Raw genomic sequence first — 18,008 nt, 5'->3', positions numbered from 1 at the left:
AAGGAAGATGCTACATCACTACTCCTGATCAAGTGGGTCAGTAATTTTGATTAATCAAATCCATCTTTTATTGGTTCTCCTAATTTTAATTAAAAAGTCTAATTTTATCTTTCATCAGAGCTACTGACAAGCAGCAAAAATCATATGAGCTGAACTTTACCTCTTTTTAGAGAACTGACCAAATGAACAAAAAAAATCTCTGGAACTTAAAATATTCACAATTAGCCTGAGGATAATAGATATTTTAAAAGTCAAGACTTCAAAAAAAGGTTGGCTACTGTTTCCTATTATAGCTAGACATAAAAAAAGAAACCTACTTCCTTACACTAAAACACTAATACCCAGGAAAGATTAAAAAATATATGTGTCTTCTCCAATTTGGATCTTACTCTTAAGAGATAGAATTTAGGGTGATTCTTTCCAAAGGCTGCTTTAGGCTTTAGACTATTAAGCTTATTGTTTCCTAAAACTAACAAGTTTAGGCAACACCTATCAGAGATTGATAAGGCAAAATTTGAACAGCCTTAGAAATCAAAATTAAGGGGCACCTGGGTGGCTCAGTCAGTTAAGTGTCTGCCCTCTGCTCAGGGCATGATTTCAGGGTACTGGGGATCAAGCCCCACATGGGGCTCTCTGCTTGGCAGTAAGCCTGCTTCAGCCTCTCCCTCTGCCTGCCTCTCCCCCTGCTTGTGCTCTCTCCCTTGTTTGTTCTCTCTCTCAAATAAGCATATAAGATCTTTTTTAAAAAATCAAAATCAAGGTGACTATAAAAATAGTAAAGCTTAGACAGTTCACAAATACCTCTACAATGGCATATAACTCAAACAATGCAAAATCCTGTACTCAGTTCATAAAGTTTAAAGTTTTTCTCATAAACCACCAAAAATTTTTGCAAACAATTATGTAAAACATTCTTTTTAAGTACATTTAAATATAACTAAGGTGGCAAAGAACTAACAAAAAAATGCAGCTATTCCAAACCTATGAATATATTAAAGGGTTCAAAATTTCTTAAACATTATCTTCTATAATAGTAAAATCTTAGGTTTCAGATTACAGGTAAAACTAGAGCAAAGAGGTTTTGGGGTTTTTTGTTTTGTTTGTTTTAAAGATTTTATTTATTTATTTATTTGAGAAAGAATGAGTGAGAGGGGCGTCTGGGTGGCTCACTGGGTTAAGCCGCTGCCTTCGGCTCAGGTCATGATCTCAGGGTCCTGGGATCGAGTCCCGCATCGGGCTCTCTGCTCAGCAGGGAGCCTGCTTCCTCCTCTCTCTCTCTCTCTCTGCCTGCCTCTCTGCCTACTTGTGATTTCTCTCTGTCAAATAAATAAATAAAATCTTAAAAAAAAAAAAAAAAAGAATGAGTGAGAGAGAACATGAGAGAGAAGAAGGTCAGAGGGAGAAGGAGACTCCCCAAGAAGCTGGGAGCCCGATGCGGGACTCTATCCTGGAAGTCCAGGATCATGACCTGAGCCGAAGTCAGTTGCTCAACCAACTGAGCCACCAAGGCGCCCTAGAGCAAAGAAGTTTTAACTAATACTTTAAAAAGCACTCTTAAGGGGAACCTGAGTGGCTCAGTCCACTAAGCGTTTGACTCTGGATTTCGGCTCAGGTCAGGATCTCAGGTTTTTGAGATGGACCCCAACAGGCTCTGTGCTGGGCATGGAGCATGCCTAAGATTCTCCCCCACCTCTCTGCACAACCCCCATCAAAAATAAAAAGCACTCTTAATAATCTATGAAATGTCAAAGATTCAACTGACAGAAATCCCACTTAGTGCTACAGAATACACTGAGTAAATTTTATGCTAACTTCATACACATACATTTCAATTATTCTTTTTGCCTAAATAAAGAAATTAAGTGCAGAAGAGTCAGCCTGCTATTTGAACTCTGCACAGGTAACAAATATAAAAACAATGTAAAAATGTGTATGAAGACAGGAAATAAAGCTTTCAGACTTATGATCTGTGTAAGGCATTTATTTAAAAAAAAAAAAAAACTCCAAACTATTCCAAGTTGATGAAAATGCATAAAACCAAAAACCTAACTTATGACCAAAACAATCTCTACTTCTTGAACCTATACTGCTACTAGTATAGAAACAAGAAATTGAATTCTTATTCCATGCCAATCTTTAAGCAGAGTCCACTATAAGCACGCCTACATTTCTGGGATCTATACAGGATCTTAGAATAAGAGGATAGTCAATTCAGTATATTCAGCTACTTCAGACACACAAGTAACTAAGGCTTTAACCGACTGCAAAAATCAAATGTACTTAAGGAAGGGTTAAGTTACTCATGAAGAAATAAATCTATTCCCAGCAAGATTCTAAAAATATCTTATATTTGGCTCTCTAAAAGCTTTAGGGAAGACCACAGTTGGGGTACACTTACAGCTTAACATTTGAAAAGTCTCACTTCAGCTTTTCAGTATCAAGCATTTATCTATATAACCACAGTAATGAGCCACAAAGTTTAGTAGTGGATGATAAACAACATTCCAAAAAAGTCCCATCAGAACACACACACACACACACACAGGCTTTGAATGTTTTCAGATAATGTGACAAGCGCCATAAATCACTACAATTTCAGAGTCCCTATTCTAAATGTCTTTTCACCAATGACCTCTTTAGGAAATGTTTAACTACTAAAGCCATGACCCTCACACAACTTACAAAATACACCAGTTAGTTTACTAGGTAGTTACCTAATTCAATGATTCATGTACTGCCTGCCTCCCACATTTCCCCGTCCAAAAAAGCACCCAATCAAAATAACATTACTTTAAAAACACAGAAATGCTGGTCAACCTATTCTGAATGTTCCCAAAGTTGATTAAAAAAAAGGGGGGGGGGGCTGCGTGGCTCAGTGAGTTAAGCCTCTACCTTCTTCTCAGGTCATCATCTCAGGGTCCTGAGCTCCCTGCTCCCTCAGCAGGGAGCCTGCTTCCCCTTCTCTCTGCCTGCCTCTCTGCCTATTTGTGATCTCTGTCAAATAAAAAAATAGAATCCTTTAAAAAAAAAAAAAAAAAGGGCAACCTTTCGTAAAAACAAATGTATTACTGTATGGCAGGCACCAAGATATAAGTTTGCTCCTTAATAAAATCACTACAAAAAATAAAAATAAACACTCACTACAAAAATATGATTTAAGTTAAACTAAGTTTCTGAAACACAAAATTTAAGAGAATGAGTTCATCAGAATGTCGGGATTTACCAATATACAATGGGCCCAGAAATTCAGAAAATCTTAAAACAGAACCTGGGAGGCATTAGGGTGGCCTAGCTGTTATGGTTTGCCTTCAGCCCAGGTCATGATCTCAAGGTTCTCAGATTTAGCGCCCCTGCCCCCTATTTCAAGGCTCCCTGCTTAGCAGGGAACCTGCTTCTTTTCTCCCTCTGACCCTCCCCTTGCCTGTGCGTGAGTGCGAGAGCTCTACCTCTGTCAATAAATTAAAAGCCTTAAAAAAAAAAAAAAAACTTGGATATAATCAGAAAACACAACAGCAAATGGTAGCAAAACCAGTAAAATAGCCAACCACCAATTCTTAACCACTTGGTTGATTTTAATAAGTGAGACTTGCAATCTGTATTAGTAAGCACCTAACTTCAGACCAGACAACATCCTGAGAATTTTATAATCACAATCCTGTAAAGTAAGTCGCAAAATACTACCTGAAATATGTTGGGTTTTAAGGCACAGAACTGGATTTGCCTAAGACATTAAGTCCCAACCCTTCTCTTCCCAGATACCACCAGTTAATTGCTAAGTACAGAAGCATTTTCTATTCCTAGGAATGGTCCCTTAACTATAACTTGGGGTAATCAAGCTCTCAGTTTATGGCAGAAACGGCTAGTAATCAAACTGCCACTCTACCCTAGAATAAGTATGGCAAAGTATCCAGGGCACTGAATTTCCTCAAGTCCTAAGCATGTGTTTTTTGTTAGGTGAACTCAACCCACTTAACCCACAGAACCGCTGGAAACATAACCACTGGGAAGCAAGAAGCACCAGCAGTGATCCCATACCCCTGTAAGTGAAAAGGCCTCCTGCTAGTTCCTGCTAGTCCCCGGGAAGAGCAGTCGCCGTCGACTGTCAAGGGCCCCAAATCACCGCTTTTAACTGCAGAGATTAGCTAGCCGACAACCACGTGAAAAAATGCCGCAAAGAAAGCTCTTCCGGAGAAGAGGAGTCCGGACAGATCACGTGCCGCCGGCCGGAACCTGCCGAACGCGGGGCGGGATCCAGTCGCATTCTGTTACCGTGGAGACTACAGAACCAGCCACCCAACCCTCTCGGGCCAGCCCCCTTCCCAGCAGTCGTCACGCCGCCTCCAGGCACTTTCCCTGCAGCCTAGCCGCGGCGTCGTGCCCGTAAAGAAGAAGGAGACCAGGCAGTATTTGCCAGGGATTACACCACAGAAGCCTGAGAACCTTCACAACACCCACGGGGGCGCGAGGGTGGACTCGAGAGTTCCCTTGATCCACGTGTCTGCTCCGGCGACGCGAACCCTGACCGTGGTCGTGGTCTTCTCTCAGAGAAGGCTGTACTTTGATCACTCACGTTGTTCTGCCCTCAGTCACCCTCCTTTAAAACCTCCTTCACCCCTCCCAGCTTGCACCCTCCCCAGGAAGAGGCAACCCCAAGGTTCCAAAAGCAAAGCAAAAATCTTCACGGGAAGACATTACCACTTTCCACTTACAACCCAGTTTGAAACGATCTCTAACTTCTCCATGCTCTTCGCACATAGATCCTTCAACTTTGGTTAGTGTTACTCGAATAGACTGTTACATCCCAAACCCACCTACCACTAAGGGCAAAGACCTCCTTGACAATTTAACAGACGCGGGAAGCCTCATAAACGGAGAACTAGCCAAAGGCTGCCCACAGAGGGGAAGAAAAAAATAACACCTGCTCTTCCCACCTGTTTTCCCCGCCCTCATTTCTGCACTTACTAGCCACCGGTCCTTTGTTTACCAAGTTCCCACTCCTGTGTGGCTCACTTCCTCGCCCTCCTTCTTTATTAAACTCACGCGCGGTCCTGCCTCAAACAACTTGCCCGGAAATTACATGCTAAAAAAGACGTTTACACAGGTGTCAAAACGCTACAACAGCTCCTTTAAAAGCGACGTCAGCACCGTTTCCCTCAGAGTTTTGGAACCCCGAGACCAGAGCTCTAAAATGCAAAGCGCACAAGCGCAGCTCTCGATCTAAAGCCCCGCGCCGCACTGAAAGTCATCACGCTGATAGTACCATGCGGTGCGGCACCCCACGCACGCGAGGGCAGGGCCACGCCAAGGGCGCTTCTCACCCCGCCCGCCTCGTGGCTTCTCTTTCTGGCGTCGATGTTCCCAGTTACTTCGCTGCGCGACGCGGAAGTGAGGCCGGGAACGCGCGCGAGGTGACATGCGCAGCCTCGCTCCGGGGGCCACAGGCGCGCGCCAAAGGCAGCCCCGCGCAAGGCCCGGCCTGGCCGGTGCGTGCGAAGATCGCACAGCGGAACGCTTCTCACGCTGTTCAAATCCACAAGCGCTTCAAACTCTCAAAAAACTCTCTTCGGGCCAGTACTAAAGCGACGCCCTCCACCCAGGCCCGAGAGTTACCGTGCGGGGCGTGGTCGGCTTCACCCGGAGTCCTTCACATCCCGCTGGGGGCGGGTTATTCTGTTCGGTTCGCACACCGTGTGTCCGCTCCAGCTGAAGAGCCTGCGCGCGCACCGGACGTCCACGTCACCGCGCACGCGCTCCGACCCGCTCAGAGCCCGCCGCGCAAGCGCAAGAGGAGGCGCGAGCAGCGCCTCCCTCGCCCCTCCCCCCTCCCCCAACACCAGGAGGCCAAACGGCCCCGGAGCAGCGACAAGACCCTTGGGACCCGCCCCTGGAGCTCAAGCCTCTGCTTTTCCGGGTCCAAGAAACCGATAAAAGCCTAATGAAGCTTCCAGAATCAAGAACGGCGAGGGAGGAAGAAGGCACCCCAATTCCCTCACCCTCGCACACGAAGGCTTCGTGAAAACTGTGAAACCTTTGCCCGCGGGCTTTCTCAACTGTGCCCTCCACCGTTTCCCTCGGGCTCCTCAGCGGCCCCGCCCCTGCCGCACCCAGTCCCACCCACATCTGGCTCCACAGCCCCGGGGGCTTCACCAGCTCGTCTAATGAATCCGCGGTCTTCCTCTCCAATGTGCTGTGGGTTTGGATAGCGCTAGACCGTCGGGAAATCTCGAAGAAAAGACTGAGAGACGGGTGGTCGAGTCTACAACATCCACGACCGAAGAACACTAGGAAAGTAGGAAGGAGACCGAAAACTCCACTACCAAGAAGGAAGAGAAGAAGAGTTGCCATTAACTTGCCTGACAAAGATGAAAGATGTCCTAATAAAACAGTAAACCGTGGAAACAATTTTTTGCACGACAGAGTATTATCTAAGCTTTAATGCCCTGATCCTGTGTTTTCAATTTTTGTTTATTCAAGATATTTAGGCTATGAAGTGCAAAGAAAAAACTGCTGAATATTATGTCAGGCAGTCGCTGAACAAGTTAACGAATAGCATTTCTCCCAACCAAACATCAAAAATTATTTCTTCCTACCCCTGACCAGCTGCTGCTCCTTCTGAACTGCTAACAGTTCAGAAGTAGTAAACAGTCAAGTAGTAAAAAGGGACAGTTGTTTAAAATGAGAAAGAAAAGAGGCAAAATAGAAAGCAGAAATTGTGGTCCATGTTTCCAAACTGTATTCTTTCAACTCTTACAAGAATTAGCAAATACTGAGAAGTACTAATTACTTGTTGACCTAATACAAAACACTATATGAAGAAGAATGAGGGGATTGAAAGAAAGGAGCCAAGAGGAAGAGACTTAACCAACAGGATTAATCAGAGCTGGACCAGAAACATGTTAGGAAGAAGGGTCTTATTTCCCTTCATTCTGCTCTTCCTCTGCCACACCACAGGAAGAAAGTGTGATGGAGTTATAGTATGGACTGGAAAATGTGTAGGTTAAAGGTCACAGACTTACGAAGTTGCTCTGAAACCCCCATGCAGGCACTGTCAACAGGAGCATCACCAGTGCAACAAATGAATAATATCCAAAATCCTAGGCAAAACTGAAAAACATAAATTTCTTTAACACCTTCCTCCTCTTCCCTGACCCCAGAAACCTCTCCTCCTGCCTTGTCAAAATCTCCCACCTCTTCCAAGAATGCTTTCCTCTTAGGGTCTAAGGTTTCCTCACACAAAATTAAAGACAGAATTGTGTTGACATTGATTCTAAGATGTAAATGACTAATGACTGGTTAACAACCATACCTAGTGGTAGTTGCATCCCAAAGAAGACGTTGAAATAAAATCTCTCATTGGAGAATCTCAGAGGACACTGTGGAAGACAGGGAAATTGGAGATTTTCTTTTGCTACTCTTCCCCTACATCAAGCAAACATGAAATGCCAGATCTTTTAGAACCACCACCAGGGGCTCTTGATTTCCACTCATGTCATGATCTCAAGGTAGTGAGATCAAACCCCACATCTGGCTCTGTGCTCAGCCAAGAGTCTGCTTGAGTTTTTTTCCCTCCTTCTGCCCTTCACCCAGCCTGCACATACTCTTTCTCTCTTTAAAAATAAAAGGCATCCTTATATAACCCAAGTTTTGAATATGCCAAGCTAACTAACTGCTAAAGCTGACACTCCTGCATTTTACCTCGCTATTAGGATTCTCTCATTTCAGTATATTAGGCATCCCAACTCCTGGTTCTGGCTCAAGTCATGATCCTCAGGGTCGTGGGATGGAGCCTGCGTAGGGCTCTGCATTCAGCATGGAGTCTGCTGGAGATTATCTCCCTCTCCCTTGGCTCTCCCCCCCCCCCCCCCCCCGCACGCACACACACATTCTCTCTCTCTCTCTCTCTCTCTCTCTCTCCCTATTCTTAAAAAAAAAAGGAAAGAAAAATTCCCTCATTTCAGTTATCATTCCTAACCCCTGCTCATCAGCCTAACACAAAAATCTTTCCCTTGGTTTCCCTTGTTTGAGCTTTCAAAAAGATATTTTACTAAATTTAAGGAAGGTAGGGATAGAGAATTCATGGAATATGAACACAACTTTGATCCCAGATTGCTCTATAAACACATAAGCCCTATTCCACTTACATGCACATTTTGTCTATTCAAATATTTGAATGTCTTGTATGTGTTGAGGATAGGGCAAAGACCGGCACTTTTTGCACTGTTCAGATGTCTACACTAGAACTAGTTGGCAAGCCTTAACAGAATCCACCAACAAAACAAACTATATTCCTTATCCAATCTACTCAGATCCCATCAACTCAGTTCCAGTATCTACCAGTGACCTACCTCTCTGAAGTGACTAAAATGTTTGGTAATCATCTTAAATCTTTAGACAAAGCCATCACCACACACATCCCCAAAACCCCGGGGTTATGGTCTTATTTACTGTATTCCTAAATCAACACAGTAAAAACCATTCTTAGAATAACAGCTACAGGGGCACCTGGGTGGCTCAGTGGGTTAAAGCCTCTGCCTTCGGCTCAGGTCATGGTCTCAGGGTCCTGGGATCGAGCCCCACATCGGGCTCTGCTCAGCAGGGAGCCTGCTTCCCCCTTTCTCTCTGCCTACTTGTGATCTCTCTCTCTGTCAAATAAATAAATAAAATCTTTAAAAAAAAAAAAAAGAATAACAGCTACAGACAAAGTTACAAAACAGGCTTTGCACCTAAATAAATAAATAAATAAACTTTGCTAGCAACAAACTTGCTGGCGTGTGTTAGGCAGCAGGAAAAGAAGAGCAAATCATACTACTTTATACACAACCCCATCCCTGGCTACCATTTAGTACGGCAACTAAAACCAACTCCTCTATCTACAGGCAAAGTATGACTAGCTCCAATATGTGAAACCTGAACTAAGGAATTAAAAGTGGCAAAAAGTCCTATCGTCAAAGAGCCAACAATCTACTCAATAAAGAGCTCTAAAACCTTCCTAACCAGCATAGTAATATGATTAAAAGCATGTTTTAGAAAGTGTTCAGAGAGGTAAAGATGGAAAGAGAGGACAGAATGTGACAGAATGTTATCTCAAGCCCACATAATCACCTTCCTTGCCTTTTGCTAAGATTTTCCCAGATACCTCAAATCTAACTGCTATTAACCCACCTTTCAAGCATAAGTTTCTGTCACTTCCTCAGGAAACTTTTCTTAACCCCCTAGGATCAGATGAGGTCTCCTTTTATTTTTTTTATTTTATTTATTTATTTTTTATTTATTTATTTTTTATTTATTTTGAGCATAACAGTATTCATTATTTTTTTAATTAAATTTATTTATTTTCAGCATAACTATTCATTATTTTTTCACCACACCCAGTGCTCCATGCAATCCTTTTAATATGCTCTCATAGTACCCTGTATTTCTTCGTAGCACCTACCACAACTCTATTTTTATTTTTTTTATAGATTTTATTTATTGAGAGAGAAAAAGAGAGAGAGAGAGAGAGAGAGAGAGAATACAAGTGGGGGAGGGGCCAAGAAAGAGAAGCAGGCTCCCCACTAAGCAGGGAGCCTGATGTGGAGCTGGATCCTGGCCCCTTGGGGATCATGACCTGAGCCAAAGGCAGCTGCTTAACTGACTGAGCCACTCAGGCATCCCCACAACTCTACTTTTATAAAACTATGTATTGGGACGCCTGTGTGGCTCAGTGGGTTAAGCTGCTGCCTTCAGCTCAGGTCATGATCCCAGGGTCCTGGGATCGAGTCCCACATCAGGCTCCTTGCTCAGCAGGGAGCCTGCCTCTCTCTCCGCCTCTGCCTGCTTGTGTGCTTTCTCTCTCTCTCTTTCTGACAAATAAATAAAATCTTCTTAAAAATAAAATAAAACTATGTATTAATTAATGTCTTGCCCACCAGACTGTTAGCTCCACTCTATTCCAGTGCCTACCACCATGCCTGGAACACAGCAAACACAAACTATCTGTTGAATAAATGAATATGAAACCATAGGTCCCAGTTTTCAGGCAAGTCCAAATACCAAATACTGATTTACTGTCAATAATTTGGGATTTGGAAACAGGACCTATATACATTTAACCACACTCACGTTATATATGCAAACAAGGATTCTGCTTTCCAAAGAGGTACAGTTTTAATTAGAAAAAACTAGTACCACTGACTCTCATCACAAATTATTTCTCCTTAAAGAAATGGATAAATATTATTGACAGATACTTGAAGAGATAAGAATATTTTCCTAGGAAAGTCTAATAACTTACTACTTTTTGCCTGAATGACTTTTGACTGAATATTTCTTAGAAAAATCAACAAAGGCAAACAGATTCTTTGCGTTGTAAGAAATATTATGATTCAATAATTTACCATATGGTAATAAAAGCAACAAGCTGTAATGAAGACTGCCATCTGCATATACTCATCTACAAGAAAAAATCAGTAAATATCTTCAGAATCAAAGGATACCTTAGTAACAGTTTCTTTTCTGTTTGTTTTACTAAGACCTCAAAGAAAAATGTCAGAAATCAGTAACATAAAGGAAGTTTAAAAAGTTAGTTCCAGGGGCGCCTGGGTGGCTCAGTGGGTTAAGCCTCTGCCTTTGGCTCAGGTCATGATCTCGGGGTCCTGGGATCGAGCCCCCCGTCGGGCTCTCTGCTCAGCAGGGAGACTGCTTCCTTCTCTCTCTCTCTGCCTGCCTCTCTGCCTACTTGTGATCTGTCAAATAAATAAATAAAATCTTAAAAAAAAAAGTTAGTTCCATATGAATTACAAAATAAAAAAGAATAGGTCTAAAAGAAACATGAACAATGAAAGCTTTCAATGTACTACTGAACCCTTAAAAGAAACATCTTATCTAGAAAAGCATAAAAGGAAAAACAGGAAGAAATTTACCTAAGCTGAGAGCTGCACAGAGCTTTAAAACGCTCATGAATGTATAAAAACAGAAAGTAGAACTACTGGCCAAAGATGAGCACTGGGAAACAGCAAGTAACCTTCAAGGGTAGAATCAGGCAAAAATCAAGATGCTTATAACAAAAAAAGAGACCGAAAAATTGTCCACAAATGCATATGAAAGAAGTCATGCCTACTTTACAAGAAGGACCACAATGCTTCATGAAAATGAGTGATAGTCAACACAACAGTTCCTAAACTACTAGACATCACAGATCAGTAAAATTTAGTTGACCACCATAACATGACCACATTTTTATGTAACAAAGTATACCACCTACTATTACCATTCTTTCTTTAAATGGTGGATATTTTAGGGGCTTCTGGGTGGCTCAGTCAGTTCAGCATCCAAATCTTAATTTTGGCTTAGGTGATAACCTCAGGGTCCTGGGATCAAGCCCCACATCAGGCCCCCCTCTCAGCAAGGAATTTGTTCCAGCAAGGAATCTGCTCATCTCTCTCTCCTTCTGTCCCCCACAACCCGACTCGCTCACACACTCTCTCTCTCTCTTTCAAATAAATAAATAAATCTTTTAAAAATAATGGATATTTTAAGACCAAAAATCTAGGCAGAACGCATCTCATAATGAGTAATACTCTTTTATTTTGAATATATTTAGATTGATGAAAAATCTACTACATTGTCCTTCTTTCATGATATACTACTGAAATCTTTGCAGCAGCAGGGCACCTGGGTGGCTCAGTCGTTAATCACCTGTCTTTGCCCCAGGTCTGGCCAGGGTCCTGGGATAGAGCCCCATTGAGCTCCCTGCTCAGTGGGGAGCCTGCTTCTCCCTCTCCCTCTGCCACTCCCCCTGCTTACGGGCACTCACTCTGTCAAATAAATAAATAAAATCTTTACCAAAAAAAAAAAAAAAAGCGAGAGAGAGAGGGAAGAAAAGAGAACTTTGCAGCAGGTATTTAGAAATAACAGCTAGCCATATATACATAGCAAGTCTCCCTAGATAGCTAAGATTTGGTTTCTGAGAAAAAATAACGTATAAAGGCATAGGACAGGGTATAAGTCAACTTGCCAAGAAATCAAGAGTCAGCCTCTCCTTGTCAATAATACAGGAGAAAGGACGTTAGCCAGGAGATACCCCAAACCAGACTACAGGGGATACTCCAATTCAGTCTAAAGAACAGCCACATGATCAGCAAGCAATTCTGAGCGTGTGCTAGGGATAGAGGGAGGAGGCAGGTTTCTAAAAACAAGATGATAGCTATTCACTGTAGCAAAATTTTAGAATCTTGATAGGGCTATGTGAGAACAATGTAGTGAAACCAAGAATCAAAGTCAGACTGAGTGACTCTCCCAACTAATAACTGCATAATTAAAAACTGGAATACATGGTAGCTCATTGTGGCAAAAACACAGGTAAGTCAAGCTACACTTACTTAGATTAAGCTGGGCTCCAGGCATATCAGACATAAAGGAAAAATGGTGAGGGGGAGGCCAGCACTGTTTTATCTGAAAATTAACCTATGGGATTTTAAATATGACTTAAAAAGAAACACCATAAAAGGATTTTTTTTTAAAGATTTTATTTATTTGACAGAGATCACAAGTAGGCAGAGAGGCAGGCAGAGAGAGAAAGGAGGAAGCAGGTTTCCCGCTGAGAGAGAGCCAGATGTGGGGCTCAATCCCAGGACCCTGGGATCACGACCTGAGCAGAAAACAGAGGCTTAACCCACTGAGCCACCCAGGTGCCCCATAAAAGGATTTTAAAACCTTTACCTTGACTAAAAATGTTAGCCATGATCTAACCACTGGGGGGCAGGGAACACCTGCTAAAGGACAGGAGAAAGCAGTACTGAAATAGAGAATATAAAGATTGCTCAAGCAACTTGAACCCAGTACATTATCCAAATTACCTACGTAGAGACCATAAATTGTACAGATTATACAGGGACAGTATTTTTCATCCCAAAACTAGTTCCACCCAACATTCTCTGGGTTATGTAAACACAAATAAATAAGGATACAATCAATTCAATAATACTTGTTAAGCACTAATTAGACACTGAACCAGGTTTAAGGAATGGATAAAATTAACTCCCTTTATGAAGCTCAAGTTCTATATAAAGAGATCGGATGATAACACTGCAATACTGTTGGTAGCAGTTTAGAAAAAGCCTTCCAGGAACACTGTAGAACACATAGAACCTAGGTAATCTAGGAAGGTTACAAAAGAAGAGTGGACTTTTGAGCTGCGTCATGAAGGAGAAATAAAGTTAATGAAGGGAGAAAAGGAGGCATTGCAGGTAGCATCTACACAGTAAACAAAGAATACTTATTATCCAGAATTTGGAGATACAGCTGCCTTTATGGAACAATGAAGTACAAGTCAATGCAACAGGTAAGACGAGTATTATTCAAAAGTAACCTACCCCATGAAATGGAATTGGACACTGAGGAATTATTTATTCAATCTACAACTCCATGATGCTCATGATATATATACATGCACTCATTTATTTTTTATTCAAGTATAATTAACACACTATATTAATGCTGTATAATGATCAACAATTCTATACATTTCTCAGTGCTCAACAAGATAAATTTTTTTTTAAGATTGATTTATTGATTGATTGATCAATTGATTTGACAGACAAAGATCACAAGTTAGCAGAGAGGCGGCAGGATCGGAGGGGAGGAAAGCAGGCTCCCTGCTGAGCAGAGCGCCTGATGCAGGGCTGGATCCCAGGACCCTGAGATCATGACCTGAACCAAAGGCAGAGGCTTAACCCACTGATTCACTCAGGTGCCCCCAAGATATTTCACCCATCCCTGCTTCTGGCAACTACCAGTTTGTTCTCTGTATTGAGTCCATTTTGGGGGGCACCTGGGTGGCTAAGTGGGTTAAGCCTCTCATCGGGCTCTCTGCTCAGCAGGGAGACTGCTTCTCCTTCTCACTCTCTGCCTGCCTCTCTGCCTACTTGTGATCTGTCAAATAAATAAATAAATTCTTTAAAAAAAAAAAAAAGAGCATTTTTTGTCTCTTTTTTTTGTTCACTTGTTTTGTTTAATTCCAGATATGACTGAAATCATATGTTATTTGTCTTTCTCTGACTTATACCCTCTAGGTCCATCCATGTTATTGTAAATTACAAGATTTCATTCTTTTTTATACCTGAGTAATATGCAATGGCGTGTTTGTGTGTGTGTGTGCATGTTTGTATACACATGTATACACCACATCTTCTTTATCCATTCATCTCCTGAAGGACACTTGATCTCTACTCTGTACTGTCAAATATTTACCAGGGTATAAAGAAAAGGAAAGCTATAGAAGCACAATGGAAGGAGGAACTGTCACTGAAGGATCAAGTACGGATTAGTGTTAAATAAAGGATGTCTACAAGTTAACAAAGCAAAGAAGGCATTCTAAACAGAACAATTTGTACAAAGTCACACTACATAAAAGAAGAGCGAATTCATAAATTCCTCAAGTTAAACATTTACTGAGCATTCACCACCCACAGATCTTGGAACACAAAGACAAGACATTCCCACTCTCAAGAGATTGCAATCAATTACCAGACAACCAATTATCATATAACCAATAATCAATAAAGAAGCAAAAACTAAAGAATCCTATTAGTAAGGACAGGCTCTCTCTGCCCGGGGTACAAAGGAAGCACAGCAAAGGGCAGCTCAATCAGACTAACGAGATCCAAAAAGAATTCCCAGAGAAAATGAAAAATGAGTAGAAATTACCAAAGTATCAAAGAGCAGAGGCAGGATGGGCACAAAAGAAAAGCATTTCAAAGAGAATGTAACCTATGTAAAGACAAAGGAACAAGAGAGGGAACACATTCAGGGAGCATAATAACTGTAATATGGCTACATTAAAAATGCCCAGGATCTGTGGAGGAACAAAAGGCAAAGGGAGCCAAATTATACAATACACTTAGCAATCAAGAGTTTGAAATTCATCTTGTAGAAAAAGAAGAGCCATTCAAGGGATTCTAAGAAGATATATGACATACTCAAACCAGGTGTTTTAAGAAAATTACCTGTAGCCACTGCTTAAGATGGTGTGGACCATGACAAAACTAGAAACCAATCAGACTTCTCTCTGCATGCACATAGTTGCTCATACCAGAAACCTAGCCATTCTTGATACCTATCTCTTCCTCATCTGGCTCCTGTATCTAATCAGTCACCAAGTGTTCTTATTGATTCTACATCCTTGACCTTCCAGACCATGATATGCTGTCAAAACACCACATACCTGCCCTTATTAGAATTTACCACAGGTCTAATTTTTATATTTGTATAATTCTTTCATTGCTTTATGTCTCTTGCCCATCCCACCAACACTACAAACTAGACTATAAATTAGGAATTGTAACCTTTTTAAATTCTACATTGTACCCTCACCACCTATTATGGTATCTGGTACTTAGAAGCTCTCAATTTAAAATGTTTTAAATCCAAATTTTTCAGGGTACCCAGGTGGCTCAGTCAGTTAAGCATCTGTCTTCAGCTCAGGTCATGATCTCAGGGTCCTGGCCTGAGTGGTGCTCCTTGCTCAGCAAAGAGTCTGCGTCTCCCTCTCCCTCTCTCCCTTCTCTCCATCCCATACCCACTTGTGCTCTCTCTCAAATAAATAAAATCTGAAGGAAAAGACCACAGACCTGTAAGGAGTCCATGGAGGAGGTCTGGGTGGGGGGCATGAACACCCAAAAAGGGTATGCAAAATTTGTTTAATCTATGTACTTCTCTGGGAAGAAGGATATAGCTTTAATCAGATTCTTAAAGAGATATGTAATCCCCCAAGTATTTAGGAACCACTGATCTGAGTGGAAACATCCAGTAGTCACTTGGTGATAAAGGTGTGATCTTTAGCTATATACAATGTTTCGGGAAATAACCGAAGTCAGGGATCTGTAAAAGTTTGTCCAAAAACATATAGAGAGTGACAGATCAGGAGGGTTGAGGTCAAAACACTGGGAAAATAGACATTTACAGGATGAGTAGTAAAAGAAGACTCTAGGAAGGAGGAGGAGAAGATGTCACAGAGGTAACAGAATATAGGTGAGCATAGCATCACAGAAGCTAAGGAGGAAAGAGAGTCTCAAAGATTATGTCTCAAAGCAATCAGTCAACAGAGCCTAATGACTAAGGAGTCAACCAATGAAGAACAAACAACAACAACAAAATGTGTCCAAGGAACTACACACAGTTTCATAAGTTCAAAATACAAAATAGAATAGTACATAGTGAGAGAAGAAACTTCCAGTTATGGAATGAGTAAGTCACCAGAATAAAAGGTAGAGTATAGGGTATATATTCAATGATATTATAATATACTATAGCTACAGATGGTAGCTACACTTGTGGTGAGCATAACATAATGTATAAATTTGTCCAATCACTATGTTGTATACTTGAATTAAGGTAACATTTTGTGTCAACTATACTTCAATAAAAAATAAATAGCCCATGAACAAAGTAGACCAGAGTAACAGGACATCCTGAAGACCAGGAAGTAAACGAGTATCAGGGTCTAGTGCTCTAGAGAGACTTATACTGAAGATACAGACTGGGAAATCACTGATGTATTTGGAAGAATTAAAAGAAATGAAGTTGGGGTGCCTGGGTGGTTGAACAGTTGTCTACGACTCAGGTCATGATCCCGGGATCCTGGGACTGAGCCCCGCATCAGGCTCCCTGTTCTGCAGGAAGCCTGCTTCTGCCCCCGCCTCTGCTGCTCCCCCTGCTTGTGCTCTCTCTCTAAAATAAATAAAATCATTTAAAAAAAAATAAATGAAATTGTTCAGGAAGCTCATCTGGTAGTGGGGCTCTAATCTGGAATCCGTGAATGATCTTGGGAGAGGATGACCTATGAAACTCCCAAAATTGTGAGAATTTTGTGTAACATATATATGGTAGCAACTTTCTAGAGAGAGTCCATTAAGTTTTATAAGACTTTCAAAGGGGTGTGTGACCCCCCCAAAAAAGTTAAAAACCACCAGAGCGGAAAAAGAAAACAGGAGGAGCTAGAGAGAAAATAACTTTGGAGAACGTCAACATATTAAAAAAACCCTGAAGTTCAGGACACCTGGGTGACTCAGTCAGTTAAGCCTTCAGCTCAGGTCATGATCCTAGGCTCCTGGGATGGAATCCCACATCCAACTCCTTGCTCGGCAAGAAGCCTGCTTCTCTCTCCACCTCTGCCTGCCACTCTGCCTGCTTGTGCACATTCTCTCTCTCTCCCACCCCCCTCTCTCTGACAAATAAATAAATAAATAAATAAAATCTTAAAAAAAAAAAAAACCTGAAGCTCATCAAATGAGATAAACAAATCTAAAGAACTAAAAGTAGGGGTGCCTGGGTTGCTCAGTGGGTTGGGCCTCTGCTCAGGTCATGATCTCAGGGTCCTGGGATCGAGCCCCACATCAGGCTCCCTGCAGGGAGCCTGCTTCCTCCTCTCTCTCTGCCTGCCTCTCTGCCTACTTGTGATGTGTGTGTGTGTGTGTGTGTGTGTGAAATAAATAAATAAATAATCTTAAAAGAACTAAAAGTACCCAGGAAGAGAGGCAGTCTGCATGGAACTCAGAAAATTTTTTTAAATAGTATTATATACACTATATAAGTATTTCTCAAACTTTTTGTAATTTGGAATGAAAAATACATTGCTAACCAAAGTACACACAGATTATGAAAATAATTTTCCAATAACCTGGAATGATCACAATACAACATTTACTTGCTAAAATGTTCATCTCTAAGAACAGGGGAGAAAAGACTGGAGTTTATAAAGAGTAGGTTATTTAAGGTCCTGGACTTTTATTTCTGACTTTTAGTTGTTTTGCAATATTGCTGGTATTTAGACATTTATCTTTAACTTAACTTTTTCAGTAATTATATATATAAAAACTTTTTATTTTTATTTTTTTTTAAAGATTTTATTTATTTATTTGACAGAGAGAGATCACAAGTAGGCAGAGAGGCAGGCAGAGAGAGAGAGAGGAGGAAGCAGGCTCCCTGCTGAGCAGAGAGCCTGATGCGGGACTCGATCCCAGGACCCTGAT

The 18,008-nt window shown here is 41.6% G+C and overlaps 1 protein-coding gene across 23 annotated transcripts in view; it reads right to left on the bottom strand.

Moving 5' to 3' along the window:
* The window catches only part of MGA (MAX dimerization protein MGA), a 172,258-nt gene that overhangs the window by 95,296 nt on the left and 58,954 nt on the right, over positions 1–18,008 (bottom strand). For 19 of the 23 annotated variants that reach the window (XM_059372572.1, XM_059372577.1, XM_059372584.1 and 16 more), the window contains exon 1: positions 5,611–5,711. The exons of 1 other annotated variant lie outside the window; for it this stretch is intronic. The gene's annotated coding sequence lies outside the window, so the exon portion shown is untranslated. 3 more of the 23 variants (XM_059372576.1, XM_059372575.1, XM_059372574.1) reach the window with 3 other exon arrangements.

Source organism: Mustela nigripes, chromosome 13 (assembly GCF_022355385.1).
Source record: "Mustela nigripes isolate SB6536 chromosome 13, MUSNIG.SB6536, whole genome shotgun sequence".
Taxonomy (NCBI): Eukaryota; Metazoa; Chordata; class Mammalia; order Carnivora; family Mustelidae; genus Mustela; species Mustela nigripes.
The sequence above is the reverse complement of the archived record's forward strand: the minus strand, read 5'-3'. Positions and strand labels throughout refer to the sequence as shown.